General features: G+C 41.4%; 1 long non-coding RNA gene across 6 annotated transcripts; it reads left to right on the forward strand.

Moving 5' to 3' along the window:
- The first annotated feature begins 550 nt into the window (after window positions 1-550).
- Window positions 551-5,845, forward strand: LOC137074032 (uncharacterized). 6 transcript variants are annotated; one of them, XR_010904876.1, is made up of 6 exons: window positions 551-618; window positions 1,393-1,736; window positions 1,893-2,018; window positions 2,155-2,293; window positions 3,657-3,726; window positions 5,769-5,845. It is a non-coding gene; the product is annotated as an uncharacterized lncRNA (long non-coding RNA). The 6 variants fall into 6 exon arrangements; XR_010904877.1 differs by lacking the exon at window positions 2,155-2,293 and having other exon boundaries at window positions 1,893-2,002; XR_010904875.1 differs by lacking the exon at window positions 2,155-2,293 and having other exon boundaries at window positions 5,769-5,835.
- The last annotated feature ends 1,057 nt before the right edge of the window (window positions 5,846-6,902 follow it).

Here is a 6,902-nt window from a genome sequence, read left to right on the forward strand (position 1 = left end):
ACTCGTTTTTTTGAGACCCTTTGAAATAATAAAATAATGCCACCTCCAGAATGCTTTGTCGGCACGTTCAGTTGCATGGGAAGGCATGTTCTGGGAATGATATTTCAACAATGACACATCAGAAAATGTTGCAATGCAGGATTTTGTTAGAGAATGAACTTACAGTTGCATGGGAAGGCGTGTTCTGGGTAGGCCTATGATATTTCAACAATTACACATCGGAAAATGTTAATGAGGGATTTGGTCAGAGAATGAACTTATCTATCGCTCTACGTGCTCGTTTTTTTGAGAACCTTTGAAATAATAAAATAATGCCACCTCCAGGATGCTTTGTCGGCACATTTAGTTGCATGGGAAGGCATGTTCTGGGAATATTTCAACAATGACACATCAGAAAATATCAGCCTGTCCTCCTCCGAAACACGACCATATAGGTCGTTTGTGCATGCAGCGTATTACGACCTATAGTCACGTTTTAAAATGAAGCGCCCTCTAGCTGTCTGATTAATAATGACAGTCTCGTTTGTCGGGTGTGTCGTCATTAAATGAACTTTGACCGTCGTTGTCAATAAAAAAATGAGATGCGAGGAAGGAGTCACCCTGAACTTTGTAATCCAGGTGGGTTTTATTTTGTTCTTTTTAAATTATCATTCTGATTGTCTGCAATTCATGTGTAAGTGCAGTATGATGTTTACAAATCAGTTGCAAATGCCACCGAACGAACGCGATTTTACCATAGTAACGTTAACTGTTGCTCAATCCTGTTAGTAAAAGCCAGGTGACCACAAAGCTTACCATGTTTTTACCACAGCAACTGTGGTTTCACTGTGTACTATTTGAAAAGCATAACACAACACTTACTATTGTTTTACCTCAGTATTCATAGTTTTACTGTAGTATTTGTAGTTAAAACATGGTACCTTACCATGATTTTAACACTGTAACTGTTTTTACTGTGTACTATTTGTATTTAAGCACTATGACTACAACACTTACCATGGTTTCACTACAGTAAATGTAGTTGTACTGTGGTACGTGTAGCTAAAGCACAGTAACCATGGATCTTACCATGGTTTTACCTCAGTAATCATAGTTTTGCTGTGGTGTTTGTAGTTAAACAGTAACCAAAACATATGCCATCGTTTTTACCACAATAACCAGAGTTTTACTGTGGTATTTGTCATTAAAGCACTGTAACCACGACACTTACCATGCTTCTAAAGCAGTAACCATAGTTTTTTTCTGTGGTAGCTGTAGTAAAAAAGCATAGTAACACAACCTTACCATAGTTTCACAACAATGACTACAACACTTGCCATGCCTTTAATGCTTTTTTGTTATTCAATATTTATGTTATTGTATTGTTATTGTTAATATTTTTCTGTCTTGCAGTTTCTTCAGATCACCTGCTCCTCCATCTCCATCTCCCACAACAACCTTAAATCCAACAGTTATTTTAAGAAGCCATTTCTTGCAAAAGCTCACTAACTGTCTGTCTGTCAGCTTTTTTTCTGAACTGTATTAAGTAAATCATCTACACATATTTTGGCATATTTTTTTATTTTCATATTTTCTACACAATCTTGGCAAAACTCAAAATCTAATGTTGACCAGTTATGTCAGAAAGCTGCTAGTATTAACAGGGAACTTGAACTCAAAGCTCCCAATGCTGATCTTGAAGAAGCTGCAATGGAGGCTGAACAAGTCCTTTAAAGGTTCAGCCCTTCACAGGAAAGGTGAACACATTTAGCTTTAACAGATTTGTTTTTAAGGAATGTATCTTTATTATGTTATGTGTTATTAACTTTCCTTAAAGTCCTTCCTCTTATATATATTGGTCACAGATCATTTTTAACACTGCCTCAACATGTATATATTTCTCTTTGTTTCAGCTGAAAAGGAAGTGATGTCAAGGGCTTGTTTAACCTGTCTTGTTCGTGGAGTGGGATGAATTTGGCGGTTTATGGAGAAGACGAAAAGAAAAGAAGAAAAAGCTGCACCGGTAAATATTTCCAGTGGTATGTCTGTTTTTGTCGTAACCCTTGACTGAACATCACTGCATTTACATTTCGCACAGCATTGGAGGTTTCTTAGGCCCTGTCCACACGAAGCCAGCGCTTTCCTAATCCGATCTTTTTTTCCCCTCGTTTCAAGAAATATCTGCGTCCACACGAGATTAAGAAAACGGACTAAAAACGCCAGGCCAGTGTGTGGCGCTGTAATTCTGCCACAGAAATACACTAAAAACGGAGAAGAAGAGTTGTGGCTAGAAGGGGTATAGCAGTGGTCGGAGGTGAGGCAAAATCTCACAATAAAATAACAATAAATACATTTGCTACTTAACAGATGTGTTTTATTAATGCCTACACCTACCCCAACCCAAAACATACCCTTACAATAATGCAGATACGGTAATTAAATGACGCGATATTGATGTGCGCATACCCAGTGCCCGTAGTTGTATCCCTTTAACTCTTCACCGTGCCGGACGTAGTGTGATGACATCACCGTTTCAGAAAATATACGGATTTGCTGTACACACGAAGACGGAAGATGATTGTTTTCAGATTTACCCACTTTGGGAGCCGTATCCATGTGGACGAAACGCTGATACGGTACAAAATGTATACGTATACAGCTAAACGCGTCTCCGTGTGGACCGGGCATTAAACTTTACATATCACACTGCTCCATCAGTAAGAACCTAATAAAGCACGGTTAGTCAAACTCGGTACTGGAGGGCCACTGTCCTGCAGAGTTTAGCTCCAACCCTAATCAAACACACCTTCCTTTGATTTTCTAGTGATCCTGAATCTAGCTTGCTCAGGTGTGTTTGATCAGGGCTGGAGCTAAACTCTGCAGGACCGTGGCCCTCCAGGACAGAGTTTGAGGAACCCTGTAAAAAGTGTCATGTCAACGTAGTAGTAGTTCACACAGATTGTTTATATATGTAAATACGCACTACACCTTACGTCTTTTGCAATGTCTCGTGCATGATATAACATTATAAAAAGTCGGGGCTCAAGTTAAAATCAGTTCAACTTCTCATCTCGAGACCTTGCGGGTTATTTTCCCATTCCACTGCCCGCGACTCGCGTTTTTCAAAGCAAACACGCTTTCTGTGTGAAAAAGGCCATGATTCATTGTCTCGCTATCACCAGAACAAGCTCAATTTAAGATTGAAAATTGGTCTGGGGAGTCTGCTCAGTATTTTCTACTGCACAAGAGGCATGATCAATGGGCCTAATTCAAATGACTTTGTTTGCAATTGATAGTCCATCAAACAATCAGACCACAAGAGGCGTGAGCAATAAGCATCGACCTATCGCTTCTCTATCCGTCATCGTGTTAAATCCACCAATAGCCCACCTGGTGGATAAGCCAGTCTGTGATTGGTTTCCGCAAAAGTGTGTAACAGAAGCAGTAGAAATGAATGTGCAGGTTTCCAGACTGAGCTGCAGGGTGAAATCAAACCACTGGCAGATCGGGCTGGGTTTATCCAGTCTACATACTTCATACAACCGCAATAGGGATATTAGAAAATGTCTGCAATTTTAAGTGATAAAGCTTTATAAAGTCAGGATTCTGATTGATTGTCAATGTTTTTATTGTTTCTCATTTATTTTAATAAAATTATCTTTCATCCTGTCTTGCAGGTTTTCTCATGGATTGTTCATTCTCTATCAGCTCTCTGCATTATCAAACCCAATGGCCCCTTTGCTAACAGTAATCACTCATTTGCTCACTCACTCACTCACTCACTCACTCACACACACACACACACACACACACACACACACACGCTCATACACTCACACACTCGCTCACTCGCTCATACACTCACTCGCTCATACACTCACTCGCTCATACACTCGCTCATACGCTCACTCACTCACTCATACACTCACTCACTCACACACTCACTCACTCACTCACTCACACACACACACACGCTCATACACTCACACACTCGCTCACTCGCTCATACACTCACTCGCTCATACACTCGCTCATACACTCACTCGCTCACTCACTCACTCACTCACTCACTCACACACACACACACACACACACACACACACACTCACTCACTCACTCACTCACACACACACACACACGCTCATACACTCACTCGCTCATACACACACACACACACACGCTCATACACTCACACACTCGCTCATACACTCACTCGCTCATACACACACACACACACACGCTCATACACTCACACACTCGCTCATACACTCACTCGCTCATACACTCACTCACACACACACACACACACACACACACACACTCACTCAATCACTCACACACACACACACACGCTCATACACTCACACACTCGCTCACTCGCTCATACACACTCGCTCATACACACACACACACACACACGCTCATACACTCACACACTCGCTCATACACTCACTCACTCACACACTCGCTCTTACACTCACTCACTCACTCGCTCACTCGCTCACTCACTCGCTCATACACTCACTCACTCACTCGCTCATACACTCACTCGCTCACTCACTCGCTCATACCCTCACTCACTCACTCACTCGCTCATACACTCACTCACTCGCTCACTCACTCGCTCATACACTCACTCACTCACACACACACACACACACACACACACACTCACTCAATCACTCACACACACACACACACGCTCATACACTCACACACTCGCTCACTCGCTCATACACACTCGCTCATACACACACACACACACACACGCTCATACACTCACACACTCGCTCATACACTCACTCACTCACACACTCGCTCTTACACTCACTCACTCACTCGCTCACTCGCTCACTCACTCGCTCATACACTCACTCACTCACTCGCTCATACACTCACTCGCTCACTCACTCGCTCATACCCTCACTCACTCACTCACTCGCTCATACACTCACTCACTCGCTCACTCACTCGCTCATACACTCACTCACTCACACACACACACACGCTCATACACTCGCTCACTCGCTCACACACTCACTCGCTCACTCACACACACTCACTTGCTCACTCACACACACACACTCGCTCACTCACACACACACACACTCGCTCATACACTCACACACACACACTCGCTCATACACTCACACACTCACAAACTCACTCACACACTCGCCCATACACTCAGACACTCGCTCATACACTCACACACTCGCTCATACACTCACTCACTCACACACTCACTCATACACTCACTCACACACTCGCTCATAGACTCACTCACTCACTCGCTCACACTCACACACTTGCTCATACACTCACTCGCACACTCACTCACTCGCTCACACTCACACACATGCTCATACACTCACTCGCACACTCGCTCATACACTCACTCACTCACACACTCGCTCATACACTCACACGCTCACTCACTCACTCACTCACTCATTCCCTCACTCGCTCATACACACACTCGCTCATACACACACTCGCTCATTCACTCATTCATTCATTCACTCATTCACTCACTCACTCACTCACTCTCTCACTCACTCTCTCACACACACACACACACACACACACACACACACACACACACACACACACACACACACACACACACACACACACACACACACACACACACACACACACACACACACACACACACACACACACCAACTTTTGCTTATAGCATCTCTACTTGTATTAATTTCTCCTCTACAGTGAACAGTTCCAAATTATAAGCAACTTTTTTTGTTTTTTTCTTCTTTTCTTTATAGTGGCACAATCTGGAGAAGTACCTGGGTGACAGAGGATGCTGTGCTGAGCACTTATGTTTGTCTTTAAACAGTTTGACATATCAATAAACATTGTGAAATGACTACAAAATGTGTGCATTCATTGTTTTGTTTTTTGTTTTTTACTTTTAACTTTTTTTTTATTCTTATAGTTAAACTAGTAGAGTTACAGTTTTTCTCAATTGCTAAAACACTAAAACCCATCGGCTGAACAAATTTCTCAGTTGCCTGAACTCATTTAGCTAATTGTGCAGTCTGTTGTCAATACCTTAAACCATTTCACACCATAAAACACAATTTGCAGATCTCACTTAGACTTTTCAGCAAATCTCTAAACACATTCTCATTGTCAAGACACATACTGCTCTCTAATGCGCATGCCATTCATACGGGTTAACACAAGTGGCAACAATCAAATACAAATAGAGAACACAATGTCATTTAATGAACACAACCACTCAAAACTGATTTAACCTGTTTCAAATGATGAGACAACCAATATAAGTACAGTGCATTGTAGGCTGTATACTGTACAATTAACAAATCTTATTGCCCTGAACATGTTGCTTTCCATTTGTTTACAGTACTGACTGCTCAATAGATTTTGACTGGTTGCAGGTTCATATCAACAAAGAACGAGCTTGTGAGATGCAGAGTACAGTACTGTAAAAATCAGCCTAATCTAATGAAAATGCATATCTATAGCACAAATTGTATTTATCGTGTGATTTATATGCCAAAATGAGTTTTTATGAGCATATGTTACGCAGTTTTCGTGTGCATATGATATGTACTTTATATTGTGTTATGTGCACGTACTCCAAACAACTCAACCTACCCAATGGGGTGACAATGCAAATCATATGCACATAAAAAATAATTGTGCCATATAAATCGCACAATAAATACAATTTGTGATGTATATGCATTTCATGAGAATGAGTTGGTAAAAATAGGGCTACAAGCAAGAGGAAGAACAAAAAATTGCAAAGCAAAGCAGAGTAGCAATAATTTCTGACCAATTTTGAGCTACTATGATGAAACACGTTTTCATTCATCACAATACAATGACAGAAAAATATGAAATTTGTTTTAAGATTAAAAATTTACTTCTGC

The sequence above is a fragment of the Pseudorasbora parva genome, chromosome 4 (genome assembly GCF_024679245.1).
Source record: "Pseudorasbora parva isolate DD20220531a chromosome 4, ASM2467924v1, whole genome shotgun sequence".
NCBI lineage: Eukaryota > Metazoa > Chordata > Actinopteri > Cypriniformes > Gobionidae > Pseudorasbora > Pseudorasbora parva.